Source organism: Struthio camelus, chromosome 1 (genome assembly GCF_040807025.1).
Source record: "Struthio camelus isolate bStrCam1 chromosome 1, bStrCam1.hap1, whole genome shotgun sequence".
In the NCBI taxonomy this organism is placed as follows: domain Eukaryota; kingdom Metazoa; phylum Chordata; class Aves; order Struthioniformes; family Struthionidae; genus Struthio; species Struthio camelus.
Window position 1 is genome coordinate 58,906,760 of NC_090942.1, and position 21,946 is coordinate 58,928,705.

The following is a 21,946-nucleotide window of genomic DNA, read 5'->3' on the forward strand; positions in this document are numbered from 1 at the left end:
GTCCCTGGTACAAGCTATGATGGCCAGCCAGCTGACTTCAGCTGTCCCTTCACCACACCTCTACCTCTCACCCACTGCACATGTGCTGTTGGGCAGCCAAGTACAGCCTCAAGATGTACATGCAGGACAGACCCATGTGTATGAGGAGAGCGGGAGGAGTAAAGAGCCTGTTAGGAAGAGCAGCTGGGTTTGATTCATGTTACCTTCCTGTCTCCTCCTGCCAGGCTTGGGCCTCCTGTGGCAACACAGCAGATGCGCAGGCGTCTGCACTGCCTCAGATGTCCAACAGGGCTGTCCAGTCCGTGCTGGCATCTACAGCGCGGTGGTGCCTAGTGTGTAGAGCCAGGACAGAGACCAGGGAGCTGTGTTGGACTAACTTGAGGGATGGAGAAGGCCTCTTCCTCACATGTGCTCCTCCCCATCTCATCACTGAGGTGCCTGCTGTGCTTTGTCAGGCATGGGCCATGACTCATTTCTAAGAGGTGGAGACCTGCAAGTAGGCTGGCAGGGGAGGGAGGTGTGCCGGAGGGAAGGGAAAGGGGATTGTGAGGCACATGTGGGTATGGAGGGGATAGAGGCCTAAGAAGGAGGGAGGACCTGAGAGAAAAAGGACAAAAGAAGCAAAGAGAGGGGAGGAGAGGGAGGCATGAAGAGAGCTGCATGCCACTGTGGTGAGGGGTCCTTATCAGGAGGAGAACGTAGTGTGGAAGTCTGTTATACAGATACTACGTGCTAGAGTTTTACCTGACCACTTTTGTACTGGACACAGATATGACCTGAAAACCCATGCAAAGAGAGCCCAGCTCTGCACAGGAGAGAGCTCATCTCCTGGCCACCTCCTTAACCCAGGGAATAACCAGCCTGAGATTCCCCCTTCCTGCCTCTGAGCTGCTTTCTCCAGTGCATGTTCCTCTGCCCTGAGTTGGAGGAGGGACCATGACTGAGAAACACTTCCTATGCCAGACTTGTCCACTGTGTCAAAGCAGAGAGCTCCCAGTAGACAATAGCAAAGCAAACAGATTAGTGAAATGCAAAGGAGAACCATACTCCCATACCCTTGGAGGTGGTCATGAATGGACTGGGATGTTCAGCCAGCCTCTGCTGGGTTCAGCGCTGCTGAGGGGGCCCAGATCTACACGGCCAGTGAAGAGATGTCAGCAGCTGTAGCCCTTGGACCTGGCCTTGCGGAGCTGGGGGAGCTGAGTGCACTCCCTGGCACTGCTGAGAATTGCCTTGCTCTGCACTGGAGGGATGTTAGTGGAGCCTTAGAGGGCCACAGACTTGCTAGGATACATGTGAACAGGACATTTACCTTTAGACTGCTCCCCAGAAATATTTATGGCCACATTACCTTACTTAGGCAGTGTCTGCAGGCCACGAACTCAGTGAGCCACAGGAGGCTGCATTGTCTCTGCAGTTCCCCCATCAACATGTCCCGTAAGACCTGAATAGCAGTAATTAGGTAAGAGGAGTTTTATGGAAGTGCCTTGCAAAACATACCTGAGTAGGTGTATCAGGTAAGGTAGGTATACCAAGTTTGTCAGAGGGTGGAGGCAGATTTCTTACAAATGTTCTGAGTGTGATTTTTGATGGGAGTATGGCAGTTGGCAGAAGGCTGGACTGCCGGCGTTGGCTTGCAAACATGCATATGCATGCTTAGCTGTGCTGGACGCATGCTCATGGTAGTGTATTTGTGACACAAATGTGTGCGTATTTCTTACGTATCTTGAGCAACCCCATCCCTATCCCTATGTTGTAGGACCAATGGGTCACGCGGCTTGAAGTCAGTGGCTTATCAGGGCCATCAGGCTGTGCCCTGATCTGAACTCCCATGCCTTTTAAATCCAGCCGTATCAAGAGCCGGGCTGGCACAAAGAGAGAAACAGTCATATAATGGGGCTACTTATTTGAGTTCCCCAGCATCTCCCATTGCGTTTCATGTCTTGGGGCTGATTCACAGTTGAAAGGCAATCAATGGAGCTAACAGCTCTGCATTGTTCTGCTCACCTTCTGATTTACTTCCTTTCATCCTCACAGGGTTTCATCTCCTCCCAGGTTCGTGCATCCCCCAGCATTCAGGTCACTTTCCTTTTATTGCACCTTAGGCTCTATATAATCAAGCTAGCTCCATCCCTGCCCTGAATCTTTTGGGGTCAAGACGGAAATCACTATGCAGCAAGAGACCCAAACAAATGAGAAAAACTAGCCTGGTCGGTCAGAACAAGGTGGAAGTTATCCAAGAAAACTCACACTGATCAATTCCAGTCACCTCCTGTGTTTAAAGTGACTCAGTATCTCCATTTTTAGGATGTTGCTGGGGAGCTGAATGATTTCTCTTATATCAGTCTTCCCTACCAACGGTGTTAGTGAGCTTCTTTTCCCATATCTGCTTAGATGAACTACTGTTGGAAGTGATGCTGGCAGAATAATGGGTGCTGGGACAAAGCCAATCATTTTAAAAAAAAAAGCCACTCCCCTCCCCCACCCAGAACAATAAGTTATCATGTCCAGATGGTTAAATCTGAGATTTTGGAAGGAGCTTAAGTGATTGAGCTGCTAACAAAAATATGCAATCGCTAGTGAAAAAAAGCTACTGAGTCGGGGAATTGGAGAAGACCAAATGTTGTACCTATATTTAAAAAAAGGCTCTGGGGTGATCCAGGAAATTAAAGATCAGGAAGCTTTGCATCTCTACCTGGTAAATTGGCAGGAATGTTAATTAAAAAGTGGTGCTAAAGACATCTGGAAGATTGTGACCTGATAGGGCCCAGCCAGCACGAGCTCAGCAGAGGAAAACTGTTCTTGCTAATCTCTTAGAATTCTTTGAATGTGTCAATAAAGCAGTGGATAAAGGACAACCAATTGATATAATGTATTTAGACTTCCAAAAGGCTTTTGAAAGATCCTGCACACGAGCTACTAAAGAAGCTAAGTAGTCAGTGAGAGACAAAATATTGACAGAGATCAAAAACTGAGTAGGAGACTGAAAAAATGAAGGGATTAAGCAGTCAAGTTTCACCATGGCAAAAGGTTAATGTGGCCTCCAGGTTCTTTTCTAAATCCCATATGATTTAGTAGGGTAATGTTTAATGACTTGGAAAAGTGGGAGGAGAGATATGCAGCATGAAAATTTGCAAGTTAACACAAAGTTATTAAGTTAGCTATGACCAGAAAAGGTTGTGAGGAATGCCAGGGAAAAAGAGCTAAGTTAAATAACTGCACTGCTCTGTGGCAGATGAAACTCGATGTTGATATGTTCAAAGTCAAGTGTATTGCAGGGCAGACTTTCAACTCTTTAGATATCCCCAAAGATCCTGAATGAAGTGTATCAGCCAAATGAAAGTGAGGGCAGGTGCCAGGGAGCTTGTTGCACAGCTCTGCCTGGTGTTCTGCTGTCCTCAAAGAATCAAACTAGCTGTTTGGCTCCAGAGGCAGTGGGTAGAGATTGCTCTGAAAGAGCTGTGGGGGTCTTGGTATGCCTGTGGCACAGCCTCATTTAGAATTGCACACCAAACTAGCATCAGGCTGTTTCCAAAGTGATGCTGAAGAATTCAAGGGATTCTGAAGCCAGACATAAAGCCTGTGAATACCCCTGAGTGAAGAGATGGAGGAGTCAAAGGTTGCAGGCATTAGACAGCTAGCTGACCGAGAGGGGTCTATTTTATAGAAATAAAATGATGAGACTTGTGGGTAATTCTGTCCTCCCTTTCCTCATCACACAAGAGTGAAGGGATATACGATGCAATTACAATGCATGGAATTTAGGTGCACATTGTGGGACCGTGGAGCTCTTTGTTACGCGATATTGTCAGGGCTAAGAATTTAGCAAGATTCATAGTGGGCTTGCATATTTTTATGGAGTACAAAAATACATGGATGAGCTTTAGCTGATGACAAGTCCTGTTTTGGAGCCTGAACCTTGGCCTTTGGAACTTATATTAACTCATAACTCATAGAGACTAGTGAGAAAGCAAATATAGGAGCATGTTGTCCCTCATCTGTGTGCTTTGAGGTTTTTCCACCTTTACCCCCAAAATTCCAGTGATGGCCTTCATGAGAGTCAGTATGGTCCTCTCCCTGATCCAGAATGGCTGTTCCTCAGGGTGCACCTTACCTTAATAACACTTGCTGAGACATGAGCAGGGAACTTCTGTTCGTGTTCTGACTCATCCTAGCATCACACCTGTTCAGAGGTATCCTCAAGCTCAGAAGACTGGGGTCAGATTCCCTCCTGGCATTAAATGGCACAATCCTGTTGAAGTCAATAGTAAGAGGCAGCATTTTCATCCTCTGAGTTTGAGTTCAGTTACAATGAAAACCAAACCAAACTAAAAAACCCCAACAACATTCTGAACTCTTGAAATTATGTGAGATCACAAAGCTGAGCTACAAAGTTTGCAGACATTCGTAGGAGGAATGCCCATGCTTCCACTTCCCATCTTAGCTATGGATATTGGGAGTTTAGTGCCAGGATAGCAAGGTATTGCAACCTCTCCATTCGCCAGGCTAAGCTGGAGCTCAGAGCCAAATTTCTGCTGGGGGTGAAGGGAGAAGAAGAAAGAGGAAGCCCTGTGGCTATAGCAACACCCTGAGACTATCTGATTATTTCCTCCTGTCTTCATGTGAGGACCTGAGTCCATAAACACCTCCTCCCTGACCTATAGAGCTCTCTGCCCAGGAGCAGGGTCTCAGTCCTAGAGATTTTTTACTGAATACACCATAGAGGGTGCTGAAATCACTAACAGCTTGGCTAACTGAGCCTGTTCAAAGAGTTTGGTCTCTAGCTATTTTGTAGTGCACTCAAATCTTAGACTCCTTGCAAGTGTATCTCCTTCCTGGGCAAGTCATGAGGTGTGGGTGGAGTGACTGCTTTCACAGGGAAATGTTTTTAAGCCAGGAAAATAAACACTGAGGATCATGTTTGCATGCTGCCCCTTGCTGGATTTCCAAGTTCTCTTGCATTCTTATTTTGTTTTGGTGAATAGCTCAGAAGTACCCTCACTGCAGTTGATAGGGATAGAGTGGAGGGAGCCAGGCTCCCATCCCAGTGCAGAGAAACCTGGAGGTCAATATCACACCTTTCCCAGAGAATAAAAACTCCTGTACCACCAGAGGGCACTTTGGCAGTGTTTCAAATCTGACATCATCACAGCCCCTGCGAACCTCTGGAGTTGAAATGACATCTTCACCACCGCTCCTAGAATCCAGGAGCTGGGGACTGTGGGGGCTGAGAGACACTGACGTCACCTCCGCTGCACACCAGGAACCTCAAGTCTTGAGAGATGACTTGATTGCCACAACTCTATAATAGGACCTAAAAAGACCTCTGGGATTGGAATATGGTTGCATCTCTCTGCTCTATTACAGCAAGCAATGAACCTCCAGGGCCAATGGATAAATGCACCATCTCTAGAGTATTATAGCACTTAGAAACATCGCTCATTGATTCACAGCTGTCTTTCCCCCTCCACCACCACCATCTTAACTTATTTAAGCATCCAATCACCTACTGCGCTGAGGTACAGCTGGATAATCCCTGCTTGATTACAGTATCTGGCTGTGTGCAGCACTGAGATGAGACCACACTACCTTTTGACTTGTTACAGCACTGGAGAACCTCAGTGTTGTAATGCATTTGCTAGCCCTTTGCTCTACAGGTGCAGCAAGGGGCCGCTGCAGTAGACCCTTTCCACTCTTAATGCAGCATCTGTGAACTGCTCTGCTGCTCTGCTGTGGCAAATGACCTGCTCTTGCCTGCTACAGGACTGGGGCTCTTCTCACACTGATATGGATGTTTCAGAAGACAGCTCAGCACCTGGGAACAGCCATGTAGTATCAGCAACTGCAGCTTACAGACAGGAAGGGTGATACTTTGATCATCTGGTCAGTGATCCTGGCATTTAGAAAGCACAAATTAATTTCTCAGATGCTCTAGAGAAGTGCAGTTCTGTCATGTTACTAACCTGACTTGTAGATTCTGGGTAAAATCCTAAAAGCTTTTGGTAATAGAGGTTTTAGTGAGTTTAATGCCAATGGAATTAAAAGTCTCTAGGCACTTGCCGTGAATGGATTTACATCAGGGAGATTAGAAAAGAGAAAACATTATTGGTGTCCAGGAAACTCGGGAGAGCAGCTGTCAGCTGGTTTAGATGGAACGTTCCCCAGTGCACAGACACTCTGACAGTGACACAATGCACACACCCTGTGGGGTTTGCTCTCATGCACTCGCAGGCTGGGTCCACTATGAATCCACTTCACACATGAGCTCTCATAATAGACTGTTTGCACTACCCAGTTTGTATGGATACTTTGAACATGAGCACTCATGTGCATGCAGTCGTGGTCTCCCCATTTAGGTTGGCATGCTGTTGTTACATGGATAGGCCTTTTACAGCCCCCTTTCTTCCCACCAGAAATGCACCTGGAAAGTAGCTATAAAATGCAGCTGTAAAGTGCATGTAAAGGGGAGATGGGGCAAGATTCTGAAAGAGGAACTTGTTGAGGCTTAGTGAATTCAGAGGGACCACATCCAGCTCAGGAAATGCTTGGGCTTCAACTTGCCAGAGACTAGGAGAATAACTTGGCGAGGTATCACTGTACATTTGCTGGGTTCTGATCCTTTTTCCAAGGCCTCACTGTTACTGATGGAGAAAGCGTCCTAGGCCAGATGGACCTTGTTTGTGCTCTGAGGTAAGGAAGGGGTTATCTTATGGGTTTGATGTTTCTTGGGCTGCCCTGCTAGGACTGGTCTGCAGTGGCTGCACTGCTTGCTGAGGGACAATAGAGGCAATAGAAGAAGAGCCACAGAGAGACCAACAGGGAGAGTAAGAAGGGTTTTGGCCTTAAATATATGAGCTTGAAGTATTCCTCGCAGAGAGGCTCTGAGAGCTGATTTGTCTGCTTTTCCTCTTATTTGTCTCTGAAGTCCTCATTACCTATTGGTGCATGTTGTTGAGAGCGGAGATCAGGGTTAATTTATCCCGGCTTGCTCCTGAAGTGGGACATCATCAAGCTGAGGAGTTTCTTCAAATATGCCTTCAAAGATCTTTATCTCCTCTGCAGCCTGGGAGAACTGACTGGGAGATCAGGGAGGATTTGCTAATGCAGAGAGCTCCCTTCCCCAGCAGAGACTGGCAGGAGAGAGAGCAGGTACCCTTCCAGGGCAGGGAGCTAAAGAGAGACAGGGAGGGACAGAAAGAAGGACTTTGAGTCCTTGGCACTGAGATGTCCTGGGGAGCTACATCCCACACAGCAGACTACCTTGTCCCTGCTGGGGCGAGTCAGTTTCTACCAGTGTGAATGCAACCTTTCCCGTGTGGGTCAGGGCCTGCTCCCCTCTGAAGAGCCTGTGGAGCTGTCACACTGCTGAGTTTGCAAACCTTTCTCTGCCAGTGCCTAGCATCTTCTCTGAGGTCCTCCAGGGACAGCTTCAACTCCTACAATAACCTGAATTTATCACCTAGGTGCTTAGAAGCACTATCTCTCCCAGCACGCCAAAGGCAGTGTTGCCCCCTGCTTTGCAGGGTGGAGATAATGCCCTGTCCACAACATGTCGCAGAGGGCTGGGATCCATGCCAGGGTCTGTTCCTCCTACACAGCATGGGTCGCTGCCTGTTAGCTTTGAGGGGGGTTAGGAGGGAGGGAAAGGCTGCTGGAGTAGCTGACAGTGCCCTCAAAGCAAGGTACCAGGTACTGAGTGTCAGGGACAGGTAGGCCCAATATCTCTGATGTCCTGATGTCCCCCTCAGTGAGCGGGTAGATGGTTTCAGGGAGTCTTCAGAGGAGGAGGAAGGAGGGACATGAGAAGAGTGAGTAGTCTTAGCTTCTCCTCAGGGTGCACCTCTTGTGCTGGCAGGATGTGGTGGGAGTGCAGTCAGAAAGGGAAGGTGGGGAGGGGGGAAACTCTGCTAGCACTTGGTGAAGCAACAGGGAGCAAGTGGGTATTGCAGCAGACATCCCTTTTCCCTGGGCGTGGAGGATCCAGTTCATTAGTCAGGAGCTGCAGCTTGGATAGAAGAGGAGCTTTTTAAAAGAAAGCACAGGAATTAGAAGCAAAAATAATCATATGATGATTGGAGACAAGGCAACAAGCAGTGAGGGATCAGCAGTGATTGGTGGGCAGGAACTGGGGCTACTCCTGGAGGTGCAGGCCCAGTCTACAGTGGGGAAGAGGGTAAATCTATTGCCAAGACTACTTACTCCAAGAAGGTGCCTAGCCTGGCACTGCTGAGGATATACTTGTCCTGCAAAGCATATCTCATCTCAGTTCTGGGCATGCAGACTCCTGCCTTTGCACGAGTACACAGCAAACTGGGGACACACTTCTGCATAGTCTGCATCTGCACTGGCAGAACCAGAGTTAGTCCCAATGTCTCCAATTCTTATTACCTTTTTTGCTGGAGCCACTCTAAAAATGGCTTTGCAACAGGCACTGAAAAAAAAATTGCGTCCTTCCTGAGCCCCTGTGTGAAATGGTTTCTGTCTCACCATCGTCTGCCTTGAGATACCTCTGTCTCTGTGTCTGTCCACCGGTGCTTAGCTTAGCGAGTATCGGTGCAGGTGCTCCCACCCTTGCAAAACAGAAGTTCTGGCTGTTGCAATAAGCTCATGCAGGCAGGAGGTGTTCACCCTCTGTAAACAGTAGTCATTGTGTATTCCCAGGCAGAACAATGCTTCTGGGGCACATCTAGTGCAACTAACTCCTCATGACAACCAGCAGCAACCTCAGGCTGCTTTCACAGAGCTGTTTGTGGAATCACCTCAGCCCTTTAGCACAAGATGTACAATTGCAGGAAGCCCTGCCATTACAGAAGATAGTGGCTTCTGCTTTCTGTTAGTAGTGTGTCCCTGGCAAGTGTTAGTCCATGGCGAATATGTTCTGTGCTGACATGGCAGCTGTCAGGGCTGTTGCAGTAGCAAGGGGTAAGTTAATTTGTGCTGTTGTTGTGGGCTTAGCTAATGGGCATGAGATGGGATAAAGGGGTTCTTGAGCCCAGTGGGACCAGTGGTAGCACATGGGCTTGTCAGCTGCGAGGACCTCACAAACATGCCAGCTGCAAAAGATGCCAGGGTCTTCAGGCCTTGATTGAGATGAGGGCAGGTTCATGGACAGAAGATGGGGTGCTCACCACTTTTTGTGGAGACAGGAATAGTTATCTGAAGGCAGCCCCTAAGATTGTCATGGTCTGTCAGTTGCTTTCTGGGGCTGAGGAAATCTGGCATTTTGCTGTTGGAACTAGCAGAGACCTGAAACCCTCTCACTTGCATTACTAGCAGTGCTTGTGCTCACTGTTTTTTCAGGGACTGCCCTGCACATGAAAGTATATCCTCACCACAGAGCACTGGGCTGAAGGGAGTTTGAGGGTGGAGGCCAAGTGCACCTTTGATTGATGGGAAGAAAATGATACTGCCTGCAAATCCACATGGATGTCAGCATGGTTTATATTATCTGCACTGTGGTGGCATATTACGTTCTCACAACACATGCAAGGATGAGAAGGGGCAGGCTTTTCATGGGGAGCTGTCTCTGGGCATTGCTATTTTTTGCTTCATCCTTGGAGCTGGTGAGCCTGGTCATGTTGCAGGGTGACATGCATGAAGATACCTGACACTGAGCTGGAGAACCCATAAGGCTGTATCATGATGTGCAGCCAACAAAGCAAGCTGTTTGCTGTTGCTTTGATGTGATCATATGACAATTTGATGCTTTATTCAAAGCACTGGATACAACTTCCTTACTCTTCTTTCCCAAGCATTTTGAGGTCAACCAATGCATTAATAAATTAGAGGGGATTAAAATAAACAATGCTTTGAAAAGCATCAGGCATCCCAAATGCCGGGAAACAAACAACAGTTGAAGTAAAAACACAAAATGCAAATAGGCTAAGAACTGGGCCATAAAGCATTGCAACCTAGCCCAGGGACAGCTCTGAATAGGAAAAATGTGTTTATTCCCTTGACCTCTTTGAGGATGGGACAGATGAGGTAGCACTGGGGTACAGTGAACAGGGAGCAGTCTCTGCCCCAGTTCCTGCAGTGGTACAGAGCTAGCCCCACCAGTGGCTTTTCTGGCTGCAGAACAGGGGTATGGGGAGGCAAGACCACGGGCACCAGCCACAAGGCTGGAGCTGAGGCAGGATCGGAAGACTGCAGACTGGAGACCATCTGCGTGAGCAGCTGTCCTAGGCAGCTCCTTCTGCTGTTCTTGGTCCTGACCCTCGCCCTCCAGGCACTGCCTACCCAGTTCTCTCCTCCTTTCAACTCACTGTCTTTTTCACTCCTTCTCCTGCTCCTCCTTCCTCCTCTGGGGGTTTAGGGACTGGACTGACCCCACCAATTGCCACAGCATCTATTTTATTTTCCGTCAGTGGTATCAAGGCTGATCCCCCAAGTCCTTGGTGGATACGTCAGCAGAGATGCTGGCTACTGCGAGGGCAGTGAGAGAGCATGTTACTCAATGCCCCTTCCTTATTCTGCATCCTATCTGGGGTGACACATCTATTGTTGTGACCTGCCTTTTCTATCAGTCCGTGCCAGCTCACAGACACTTTAACAAGCACTGGCTGAATAAGGGATCACAGTCCTCAGGGATATCACGTGGGGTCCAAGCAGTGGGCGGGAGTGTGGCTGATGTTCTGATTGCCATGATGTTTTCAGTGGTGGTTGTAAGGGAGTTCCCTGACATGAAGCACAAGAGATCTCTGGGAATCACTGTTTTAGGGTAACACATATCTTTAATGTGTTTAAAAACTGAAGGGGTCGTTCTTAAGAAATGAAGAGATTGAGGGAGAGAGCAATCAAGCTCAACTCTGTGACCATAGGATGATTTCAGACCAAAGAAGTGTTGAGAAATTGTAACCGGCTGCAGCTCCCAGCCCAGCAGGGAACAGGGGGATCCTGTTTCCCAGGCGGTTGTTAGAGATCCCGTATTTATGAAGGAGATATTCACCGCCTGCTGACTGAACAGCATATCGGTACTTGGAGAAGACGGTGTACTCTGGAGGAGGAGGGGGGAGCTGTAAGATTAAGGAATTGCCCTAACCGTCTTGAGTTTTTCTTGCATGACAGGCTTCTCAAGCATCACTGGCCAGGGAGAAAACAGTCAGACAATAAGAGGAAACTGGCCTAGGAAAAAGCAGAGCCTGGCTGATAATTGAATACTTCTCCCTGCCTGGCCAGCATGCTGTGAGTGGAAGGCATTGTGAGGCCAAGTGCCTGCCATTGCCAAGGGACTTTTCCCCTCAACACAGCCACTGGGTTTTCTAATCCAGGCTGGGTAGGACAATGCTGTCATGTTAGTAATGGTATAACTCTCTTAACAGTCTACTGGTGTGACAGAGTCACAAAGAGAACAGTGTAGGCTGAATATGCACTCTTACTCTTACTCTTAAGCCTGTAATCCCAGCTTTGATTCTCTCTCCTTCTCTTCTGATTTTTTTTTTAATAATCAGTTCAAACTTAATAAGAGTGATGCACTAGTTGCCTGTTTATCTGTCTTTGGCATATCATCCAATTTGGATCGCACAGGGTAGAAGGATGGAGAGGAGAAGGAGGAACTGGGAGAGGAAAGGGGAGCCTGGAGAAGGTCCCTGTTTCCTCTCTCCACAGAAACTAGGGCTAATATCTTCCTATGAACCTGAAAATTCTGGCTATTGTTTCCCTTGTGGTCAGAAGAGTTTGATGATCAGCCCTGTTCTTGCACTTGACTCCTACTTTCTGTGGCTTTCTTACTAAAGGTTGGGAAGTGTTTGGTGGCTGGAAGGCAGCAGGGTACATGAGTCCTCCGGACTCATCTGGACTACCCTGTGGCTGCTACACATGCATGAGACAAGAGTCACTGATGAGGTTGAGCCCCTCCAAAGCTGTCTTGTCATTACACCCCAGACTGCATCTGCACCTCCCTGAAGTTAATCTTTCCCCAGCAGATCCTGACAGACCCCATGATGTTCTTCAGTCCAGGCAGCTGCAAGACCTGCTCTAGGGCTGATTCTGGCACTATAATGTGTTTCTGCAACCTAATTCTTTTGCTTTTATTTGTGTAGGAATCAGACTATTTTTTTCTCAGAAATCACTTGGCTTAGGCAATGAGATTTGTAGTCTGGTATACTAAATAGGTAGATGGGGAGTTGCTGGATACGCACCTGAAGTATTTTGCCCACAAGCTGGCACAAAGAAATGACTTACACTGCTCTCCTTGCCCTGGACTGCCTCTGGCCTGAGCCACACCTATTACCCTAGGTGCTTCTCCTAGAGTGAACTTCCTTCCTCTTTGTCTCAGGGATAGGCACAACCCTGTTGTACTGCTGTGGGCAGCTGGCAGCTGTGCTTTTGGCTGAGAGGCATTGGACACCTGAGACATGGAGCAGGTCATCTGGAATGAAGGGTTAAATGGTTAAATGTTGTTTGGTGCCTAGGAGGGTACTGAACAGGAGAGGGCAGAAAGGTCAAAAAAAAAAAAAAACACCACCCTACAGGCCTGGAGAACTGTGAGGTAGCGTTAGAGGACTATTTAAAGGTGAGTGCATCTACCTTGCCTTTAACTTCGCCTTAGTTAAATATTGTGTACCAATTGCTCACCCTGACAGGAGTGGTCCTGGCTCCAGGACAGTTGTGTTCAGGTTCAGCCACACATGGTGTGAGACAGCCTGGTGTAGAGCGTGCAGCTCCCTCTGAAGCCCAGAGGAGCTGTGGGGCACTCTGACACCTTGCAGTTTCCTCTCTGCGGTGCTGAGCGATGGCAGGAAGCATGCTGCCGTATAGGATCAGCAAAGCAGTGCTTCTTCCTCAAGTTCTCTGCTGCTGTAGCTCTGTGTGAGTCTTTTTCACCTACTCCTCTTTCTCATGTGCTTACATCACATCTCTCTTCTTTCCCCTCACTTTCACTCTGTGACTGATGCATGTCCCAGTGAATGTAATTCATAGATGTCCCTCTGCTCTCTCTCTTTTCTCTTCCTCATTGTCTTTTTCACTCATTCTTTCTTCCTATCTCTCACTAACTCTCTGTTGCTCTGTCTGTCAACTTATTCTTCTCTTTCCTCCCACACTCTGTCCTTGTTTAATCAGTCTTAGCATAGGCTTGCTTTCCACTACAGCTACTGTTTCATGCTTACTCCTGGGGCAGGGAGGGTGGACAGGCATGTGATTAAGGTACCAGGTAGGAAGCAGGACTGCTGAGCTGAGACTCTCTTGTGTGGCCATGTCTGAGTCACGTAACCTATTCCGCCACTTGGCTCTCTCCCTCCAACACAGGAATGCTACAGCTATGAGTCAATCTGCAGGCCTCAGAGGTTGTAGGACCGAGGTCTGTGAAGCTCTGGAAGTGGGCTACAGCTCTTCAGGTCCTTGCATAGTGCTTGTTTTTCACTTGTGCCCAACTAAGTCCAGAGTCCCATGTCCAGACTGATATATTGGAGGCACATCAAGCAGTCCTCTCCATCATCCTGTTCAAAAAGTTTGCACCATCTAGTCTGTGATGAGAAATAATCCCATGTGACACAGCTGACAACTCTCAGCCATAGTGTTTTGACCTGTGGGGATCCTGAGCCTTTTGTCCAGCAAATTACTGGAGAGTTAAGGGCAACTCCTGTTCCTACAGGGGCTTCCTTTGCAAGGGATCAGTGTGTGACCCTGCCAGTCACACTGAGCCACTGTCTCTCCCCTTCCAGCTCTTTCTCTGCTTTTCTCACTTTCTTCTTTGCTTTGTGTCCTCCTTTGCTCCTCTTCTGCATGGTGTCCATCCATTCCCAACAGGAGCTTTTCCCCCTCACCAGGGCAGTGCACACTTGGTACCAGAGCCTGCCTTGCCTGCTAGTGGTTGAAGGTTTGCTGGAAGCTGCCAGATGCTTGCACCTTCTTAGCTCTCATGGGTAGGAGTTGCCATGGGAGACAGGGAGAGAGAGAAAGTGCCTTCCCCAGCATCACTAGGAGCCAGAAGTCTTCCATTGAGTGGAGAACACCCCCCTCTTGTGTTCCTTCCTCCCCTCAGCCCCCCTTTAGAGAGCACTATGCAGAAAGCTGCCTTTGAAGCCCCGTAATTAGTGTCCCGTGTGTCCTGAACGGAGCCCTTCATTACCACCAGCGAGAGGCACAAATTGGCATGTGTTTCAAGGTTGGGCTCAGAGCCAGAATTTTGTTCCAGTCTCCTCCCTCCAAACCTTTCCAGCTTCCCCCCTTCTCGACAGACACACGCACACATACACACACTCTCACAGAAAAACACATGCACAGAAAAACACATACACACACAAAGGATCCTGCCAAAAGGAGACATCCCCCTTCCAGCATCCCAGATTTGAGGGGAAAAAAACCAAGTGTCAAAGGCTACTCTGCTCCCTGCCTCTCCCTGGCTTGCTCTTGCCTCTCCTGACCCATCAGCATATGCAGTTGCAGGTCGGGGGTCATTATCAGCCCCAGAGTATCTCACACAGTCTGTATCTGTGCTCAGAGGGTGCTAATTAGTGAGAGAAGGGCTGATTAGGTTAGAAATTAAGTGTTTATTTTCTCCTATTTTTTGTGCATGTGTGTTAAAATAAGACAGCCGACAGCCAGATGGAGTCTCAGGAATGATGGGAGGAAAGGAGTCAAAGGGAGAGAATCTATACTGCAGCACCACCTCCTCTGCATGCACAGGGCCTGAGGTGGCCAGCTGCTCATCAGATTTGCAGCATTCCTGTAGCACACATGTAGACACCACACATACCCTGGGGCTGTCTTGTCCTCTTTGGGACTGAGCACAATGATGTTGTGGAGAATACTTTTCACGTCTGGAGTGCATCTCATCTCCATCACCCCATCGCTCCCAGCTCACCCCAATGCCTTTTTTCTCCCTGCTTTTTATCTCACTCTCCTTCAAGCCACTACCAGCAGCATTAGCCAACAGATTATGGGCACCACCACCCCTTTTGGTGCCACCCCTTGTGTTGGCAGTGTCTCAGACCCCATGTGCACTGCTCCCATAAAGGCACCCCACCGCACAGGCTCTTGCACTGCCAGGCTGAGGAAATTCAGTCTATCTATCTCCTCAGGGACTTTGCCTCTCCGTTGCAATCGTGGTGACACAGGACTTCCAAAGCTGGTTAGGAGTCTGATTTCCAGGAACACCAAGGCCTCTATGCCCAGGAAGCCAAATCTAGTTTTGCTATGCCATCAGAACTGTGTGAGACATTTCTCTCCTGTGCTCATGTTAGACTCACTGTCGTGGTGAATGGGCTGTGGGATAAGGAGGAACAGGTCGAGATGCAATTGAATAGCCACTTTGCCTTGCTTATAGGCTATTCTCTTCTCCCAGCTCTCCAGGGAGCAGCTCAGAGGCCATGAAGGGCAGCAGAAAAATCATCTTTCTCCTTCCACTTGACACTGAGGCGATAGCTGAGACCGGTACTCTGGACCCATTAGGGGCTGAGTCCTTCTCCAACGCCACAGTTTACGTTGAGCACTCAAGCCCCAACAGGCTGGAGGGGAGGGAGGGAAGGAGGCAGTATCTAACGCTGCTCTACAACCTCCCTTTCTGGATTGGTGGCTGTGGTGGCAGATCCATAAGATGGTGGTATCTCACTCAGAGGGTAGTATCTGCAGTGCACCAGTTTGTTACCTGAGGGCTCACTTTGCAGTGGGGAATGGAGGTCATCTCTCCTGGCTGGGCACATGACTGTTGAAACAGGGCAGAGTTTGTGTTGATCATCTTGGAGGGAAAAGCTAAACAAAAGGAGTATTTGCTGGAGGAGTATTTGCAGGGAGAGTATTTACTCAGCAACCAGTGATGTGTTTGTGACCCCTCAGCATCATAACTAATTGAGATCTGTGGACCTCATGGCAGAGGAGAGCCTCTTGTTGACACTAGCTGTGGACTCCAGCCTCTCAGCTGTGCTTCAGAGCCCTGCTACAAAGTATGTGGTACGCAGGGGCTTTGTACCTACGAAATAAGGAGTAGTCCAGGTTTGTGGGAGAGTGGCCATGTGACTCCCAACCCCAGAGGTGTATCTGTGTGGTAGGCAGAAACTGCATGAGTATGTGCTAGCGTTCCTCAGGCTGAGTGCTGTAAATGTGAGCGCACGCATGACTGTTTTGGTGTTGCAGGAGGGGAGGGTATATTTATCTGGGTACAATTCAGGCCCCGCTCCCTTTTCATCACGACAGTGCTCTTTTACCATGTGGCTCTTGCAAACAGCCAAACAAACAAACACACACACGGGAACCCAAACTCCCTATTACCACCACATTACAGATGCAGCCTGGTTTGGCCTGTATTTCTCTTGTTGCCATGGCAATGGTAAGCCAGGGAGTAGATCAAAATATCCTCTCTGGCGCTCAACACCCCCGTATGGCAAAATAATAGTGACAGTATAGAAAGCCTGCCTGGCCTCCCCTAACTCTCTTTCCCAAATACAATTCAGCAGAGACCCTCCAGAGTCCTGTCATATGTCTGCTGCAGCCCCGAGGAGGTCGCAAGGGAGGAAGGGAACACCATCTTTGCTGTCACCGGGAGTCACCATATTCCCTGCCCTGGCTTCTGTGTCTCCCGTGGCGGGTGTTTAGGTCTGAATCAATGTCCAGTGTTCATAGTCTCAGCTCACTTGGCTGTTAACAACACGAGGCCCGTCATCTCCACTGGAGAGCAGACAGCATCCAAACCAGGCTTAGCAACCTGCTTCTTGCTTCAGCAAACTCTGCTTACAGCTGGGAGATACAGAGCCTTAGAGAGGAGCAAAGCAATCAAAGCACATTTAGGCCAGGACCAAGACTCCTGTCCAGCTGAGCTCAGAAATATGCTCTCTGGGACAGCTGCCAAAGGCCTCCACCAGCTACACTTTATGCTGGCCTTGGGCACTTCCAAAGTCATCTATGTGCTTAGGAGAGAGATCTGTCTGCCCAGAAGGAAGAGTCCTTGGGAGGAGATGAAGGACTGTTGTCCCTGCGATGTGGGGCAGTCCCCTGGAAGGAGGGGAAAAGCTAGGCTTGCATTTTCTACAGCAGCTCTTTCTATGTACATCCTAGTTCTGGAGATTTCTAGGTACTATAGAAGCCCTGGAGAATGTCCTGCCTCCCCCTGTTTTGCCAGCAGGCAATTATACTGCATCCATCGCTTACACCTCCCCCAGCTTTGGCCATGACTACCTTCATTAGGAATCTCAGTGTGTTCTTTGGCTGGATTTCCCCCGAGAATCTGATTTTAAGGCTCCTCAGTGATTGCTAATGTGTAAATACAGTGTGCTTCAGCATGGCAATGCTGTCTCCCCAGTGGATGGAAGCTGTTAACTCTTCAGTGGCTAAAGATCCTCCTCAGGTCTCTCTGCTGTGACAGCTGCCTTGTTTCTCAGAGAGATGGTTGGTAGGAGCCCAGCCTACCTCTAGGCATGCTTATGGAATGGTGTGGATGGGTGGACCTGTAGGTCTCCTCACCTTGCTGTGGAGGGGAGGAGAAGAGACAGGAGCAGCCCATAGAAAATGCAGAGGGGCCAGTTGATGATTAAATGCTAGAGCATAGCAGCAGTGTAAAAATATACATATATCACAAGCTTTAATTAACACAAGTGAAGGGAAAAGAAGGAAAAAAGCCACTTTTTAAAGATTTCACAGAGACTATAAACTGGCAGCAGAGAAAAAAAAACCATAATACATGCAAATTAATGGCATAAATTTAGGGTTACTTAACTTCACAAATGTTAACAAGCTCATAAAAAAAAAGTTATTCTTTCCCAGTTTCCTGTCACTGTTTGTTTAATTCTCTCCTTTTTTTTTTTCCATTGAGAAGATTATGTTTTCAGTATATTCCTCCTAAATTAATTCTGGCTCTCCCTCTTCCTTTTCCCTCCCTCCTTCATCTCTGTCTCTTTCTCTGTGTCTGCCTCTGTCTGTTTGCCTTCCTTTCCTGCCTATCTATCATGTCCTTAATGTCCCCATCATCATAATATCTAGCCTTGGATGCAATACTGTCTCATTTCTCTGCCTTTCTCCTCCCCCCCCCCCACCAGCTCCCCCTTTCTCCTGTTTTTACTGTAGCAGTCAGTATAACTCCAGCCTGGCAATGCTATACACAACACTGCCAATTTCCATAGGTGCATTTTTCCCTACCACCAGCAGACAAAGAAGGGAAGAAGCAAATTAAGTGGTCACCACTGAACTGCTCGTTTATCAACCATCTGAATGGCTGTTTGTTGCTGCAGACCGTATAGCCAGAGACAGAGGTAAGAGTGTGTGGGCAGACTGGGTCGGTACACCACAGTTCCACTCTGCAGCAGCTGTACAACTGTGGATAATAAAGGGCATGGTAGCTCCTTGCTGAGCCCAGGAAGTCATGAGTCCCTGAGGTCATGGTCTCTCTGCTTCCCGCATGTTTCTTGCTTTGCTTACAGATAAAACTAAGTTTAACAAACCCAAGCAATTGCCAGTTTAGCTCTGCCAAAACTCATTTCTCTGGAAGGAGGGCATGTGCCTTTTGTTCTGCTTCTTTTTAAGTCACCAAGGACACCCTAAGTTGCATTATCCATGACGTAACTTGTCCTGTCCGTGATGCTACAGCATTCTGTTCTTAGGCTCCTGTTCTCATTGCTTAAAGGGAGAATGGTTAAAAAAATCTCATTTTGACTTATGGACCAGACTGAGTCATAAGAAGACATCATTAAAAAAAAAAGAAAAAAAAGAGGGGGTGGATATTATCATTTCTGGCCACAAGCCAACCCTGGAGCTTTCAGAAAAAGTAGCCTGTAAATATTATTGCCAGCTCTGTTTCAGTATCACAGAGAGTGGCCCTGGCCAATGGCTTTTCTCCTCAATGGCTTTTTTGGTATTTGAGAATAGTGGAGAGCAGAGGGGGCAGTCACTATTTTATTCAATGTAGTGATCTTGGGAAAAGGGAGGTGAAATTACAAACTGGAGTCCCTGGGCAGCACACACACACACACACACGCAAAATCCAAGCAAGCAAAGGGAAAAAAAGGAAGAGTCTAAATTTCTCAAAGCAAGAGAAAGGATGTTGGTGGGTGGGTAACAAAGAGGCTAGGAAGAGGAGGCACAGAAGGAGAATCTGTTGTGTTTGGAAGATGTGGGAACCATCAACACAGATGTTGCACAAGAAAGCAATTGCAAAGCTGAATGGGACTGTGCATAGGTTTACAGTTGGGTGCATGCTTAAGACTGTTACTAAACAGAGACCTGAATGAGTGAAAAGGCAATAAGGAATAATCATGCGGGTTTCCCCATGCATTGTCACTCCCTATCCAGATTGACATCACAGGCTTCCCCACCGATTTAAATCATTGCTCTTCCTGGGTAGGAAATGAGTCAGGGTGACTACAAATCTTAGGGTATGGCCTATGCAGATCAAGAGGAGTAGTAAGGAATAAATAAAATATGGCATATGCAAGGGTGACTAAGGACTGGAAGAGAAGCAAAGAACACAGTGGGGGAGAAGGAATAATGGCTATTGTAAAGAATGAGGACTGCCATATTAATTGCATACTACAGCCATTTGGAGAAGTCTCTGGAGAGAGATGTAGAGGGGTATGGGTTCACTCCCTGGGCCTGGGGAGCAGAATCCCTGGGTGAGTGCACCTCTATTAGTTAGGGTGATATTCCTTTTTTTCTGTCCCTTCAGCTTGGAAAAAGTCTTGAGCAAATTTTTTCTCTCGGTGAGCATTTTTACAGCACCTAGCAAACCAGAGGCTCAGTACAAATTGCAGCCTCCATGCAGTACCACATCCCTGCTACTAGCAACACGAGAAGAAACAGAGCAGTTAATAAGTGGGAAAAAAAGACTGAAATCTGGACTGAGTGAAAGCAAAGGAAAGGGGGTTATATACTGGGGTCTTTTTTTAGTCAAGCTGTCCCCTATTTTTGATTGCTTCATAGCTTGATTTAGCTTTGCCCTACATAACTAAAACGGAGGATGACAGGCTACCAGCAGAGACAGTTATTTTGTTGGGTTATTTTAATATTGATTCCTTTTGCATAGATCGTCTCTTTGTTGCATTGCTGCTGTAGGAAATGCAGCACCATGAGTAGACATATATAATTCTAGACAGAGGGAATGAATAAATGTGTTTCAAAGAACAAGGAGAATTCTAAATGTCAGCAAGGGGGTATATGAGTCACTCATTGGGAAAATACTATTATTGGATAAGTAAGTAGGACTGTATAAAGCACTAAGAGGAGGGATGCTGCTAAAGAAAAGGAGGGAAGCTACTAAAGAAAAGGAAAATTAATAAATAAAGGCAGCACTGGGATAAATGACGGTGAATGAATGAGGAGATGTGCTCCAAGTGCCATAAGCTAACACAGGGTCTGGAGTGAAAGCAAAGGGAGAATACAGGGTAAGAGTGGCAAAAGGATAAAAAGAGAGAGATCATGGGAGACCAGGAGGAGCATTACTGGAGACTGCTAAAATACAATGGAACGCATGAGTGTTTGTTAAAAGACTCCATTTGGCTTTTGGCAGAATAATGGTGACAAAGTGTTTCTGTTCTACTGAGTTGGGATTAAGGGAATAAATGGTGTGGAACTTCATGGGAGGAGAGGAAATGGCTGAGAGACTGCGCTGAGGATACAGGAGGAGGCCTAGCAGTCAGCTGGGGCTAGCCTCCGCAGTGGTGGGTTCGATCAGGGCTGGGGCTGGGATGAGCTGTGTGGAGGAATACTGCCCTGTGCACACAGCTGTTTTTTCACAGGGAAAAAGCAGTGTTTAACAACTGGTGTTATCTAGATTATGGACTTGGTTTTAACGAGCGGTGCAGGATCAAGACAAGCCAGGCACAGAAAATAATTGACTAATGCTCCTGGTACATTCACTGACAAAGTTGCAGATTTATTGAGTCCAAAACTTGTTTAACATGAAACCTTTCAGTTGCCTTATCCAGGCCACCATCTCAACAGACCTGTTCCAGATGTCTGGCTGGTAATCCCAGCAGCCTGAAATGCTATCTGCTAGCATGTCTGCCTAAGCAGAGCCTGAGATGCGCAGCGACTTCCGTGAATGCATCAGTGCAGTTTGTAGCCGGGGCCAGGGGATCCCCAGTCCTGGAGGAGGAGATTGAAAGAGCCTTTGGTCTGGGTCCAGCTGGGAGCGGCACCCATTCTTATTTTGGTTTTGAAACCCCAAATTTCTAGCAAGCTGCTTTTTTGGCTGGCTTGGGTTGATTGAGCTGAGATGAGAGAGACAGATGTAGGTGGATAATGGGGAGAGGGGGTGGTAAGTGGCAGAGCTAGTGCCTTAGCGAGAGGGAAAAGATGCTGTATAAGTACTGCCAGTCCCCATTCAGTGAGCAAGTGGTGAGTCAGGGGCAGATACTGAGTCAGCAAGAAGGCGGATGGGTAGGTGGGTGGGTAGAACACCCTGGCTAGCTCAGTATAAAACACTCAGCCACACCGTGCACTCAGCTCGCCATTGGAAAGCTGCCGACAGTGGTTCACATCACCACATCCCTGTTTCTCCCATGCCGGTGCAATTCCATGGACTGCCTTCCTGAGCCAGTGGGGCGTTAGAGGGGGCCTCTCATAGTGGCCTCTGGTGGGCCAAAGCAGCTCACAATTTTTTCCTGCCATGTTTGCACTTCTGCTTGCAAACGCTACCTCTCTGTGGAAGGGTGATAGTAAAAGGGAAAGAATGAAAACAGCTGATGAAGGCAGAGAGAGCCCTTCAGCCTGTCTCACCCCAAAGAAATCACTTTGGCAGCCAGGGAGCTGGTGAAGGGTAGGAGGGGGAGAGGGAGAAGAAAGAAAGGAAAAAAAAAGAAATGAGGTAGAAACGAGAGTGAGAGAGAGAAAATATTTGAGAGATGAAAAGAAATTACCATACGGCAGGATCCTGTTATTCAACCTAATTTTCAAAGGACTGCAGCTGTCGCACTGAGATAATCTGTTAATTATAACAGTCATTGTGTTTTGGCAATGGAAGAAAAAAACAGGCTCTAAACAAGGCAAGGTACTGGGGAAAAGAGAGGGGAGGCAGGGCTGT

The 21,946-nt window shown here is 47.8% G+C and overlaps 1 protein-coding gene across 2 annotated transcripts in view; it reads left to right on the plus strand.

The window, feature by feature from the left end:
• Window positions 1-21,946, plus strand: part of ELFN2 (extracellular leucine rich repeat and fibronectin type III domain containing 2) — a 60,365-nt gene that overhangs the window by 21,280 nt on the left and 17,139 nt on the right. Inside the window, exon 3 of one of the 2 annotated variants that reach the window (XM_068942741.1) lies at window positions 18,054-18,182. The exons of the other annotated variant lie outside the window; for it this stretch is intronic. The gene's annotated coding sequence lies outside the window, so the exon portion shown is untranslated. The remainder of the gene's footprint in view (window positions 1-18,053; window positions 18,183-21,946) is intronic. 2 annotated transcript variants of the gene reach the window in all.